The sequence below is a fragment of the Octodon degus genome, unplaced genomic scaffold, assembly GCF_000260255.1.
Source record: "Octodon degus isolate 3935 unplaced genomic scaffold, OctDeg1.0 scaffold00051, whole genome shotgun sequence".
In the NCBI taxonomy this organism is placed as follows: Eukaryota; Metazoa; Chordata; class Mammalia; order Rodentia; family Octodontidae; genus Octodon; species Octodon degus.
In genome coordinates this window covers 3,160,086-3,161,768 of record NW_004524627.1, presented here as the reverse complement: position 1 = coordinate 3,161,768, position 1,683 = coordinate 3,160,086, and positions in this window count along the sequence as shown.

Sequence of the window (1,683 nt, the reverse complement as noted above, 5' to 3'; positions counted from 1 at the left end):
TCCTCCCAAAATCATTCCTGGAGGCAAGTATTATACTAATACCAAAACCAGGGAAAGATGCAACTAAGAAAGAGAACTACAGGCCTATCTCCCTCATGCACATAGATGCCAAATTCCTCAATAAAATCCTAGCAAATAGAATACAGCAAATCATTGAGGAGATCATACACCATGACCAGGTAGGATTCATCCCAGGGATGCAAGGATGGTTCAATATTCGAAAATCTATCAATGTAATACACTGCATCAATAGAGCGAAAACTAAAAACGATATGATCATCTCCATTGATGCAGAAAAGGCTTTTGACACAGTCCAACACTCATTCATGTTTCAAGTCCTACAGAAAATTGGAATAGATGGCCTCCACTTCAATCTGGTAAAAGCCAGTTATGAAAACCCAATGGCTAACATAATCCTAAATAGGGAAAAACTGAAATGTTTTACTCTTAGATTGGGTAGAAGACAAGGATGTCCTCTACCACCACTCCTATTCAATATAGTTCTGGAATCATTAGCTAAAGCCATTAGGCAAGAGAAAGAAGTAAAAGGAATAAAATAGGCAAAGAAGAAGTCAAATTATCTTTATTTGCGGATGACATGATACTTTACTTAGAAGACCCAGAAAACACCACCAAGAAGCTACTAGAATTAATACAGAAATTCAGTAGCATAGCAGGTTATAAAGTCAATACCCAGAAGTCAATAGCATTCCTCTACACAGACAACAAACACACTGAGTGGGTAATTATAGAAACAATACCTTTTAAAACAGCACCGAGGAAAATGAAATACCTTGGAGTTAACCTAACTAAAGAAGTCAATGATCTTTTCGAGGAAAATTACAGTACTCTTAAAAAAGAGATCCTAGAGGATTTCAGAAAATGGAAAGATATCACATGCTCCTGGATAGGAATAATTATCATTGTGAAGATGGCCATACTCCCAAAATTGCTGTACAGATTTAGTGCAATCCCTATCACACTACCACCGACATATCTCACAGACATAGAGAAATCATTCCTAAGATTTATCTAGAACTCGCAGAGACCTAGAATAGCAAAGGCAATTCTGGGCAATGAAGACAAGGCAGATGGCATTACCATTCCTGACTTGAAATGATACTACAAGCCTACTGTGATAAAATCAACATGGTACTGGCATCAAAATAGAACTGAGGATCAATGGAATAGATTAGAAGACACTGAAGCCCCTATGAACACACTCAGTCATCTTATTTTTCACAAAGGGGTCAAACATGCTCACTGGAAGAAAGATAGCCTCTTTAATAAATGGTGCTGGAAAAACTCGCTCTCTACATGCCAAAAACTCAAACCTGACCCAGTTCTATCACCATGCACTAAACTAAAGTCAAAATGCATTAAAGATCTAAACATTAAAGCAGAGATACTAAATCTCCTGGACGAGAAAGTAGGAGGAACTCTTGAAGACATAGGGGTAGGCAAAGAGTTCATGGACAGAAATCAAATCGCACCGGTAACAGTTGAAAGAATTAACAACTTGACCTGCTCTTACTGAGAAGTTTTTTCATGTCAAAAGAAATTACCAACAAAGTGAAAAGGCAACCCCCAAATTTGGAAAAAATCATGACAAATAAGTACTCAGACAAAAGTCTGCTCTCTAGAATCTATAAAGAACTAAAAAACACTAGGGCCCCAAAATTT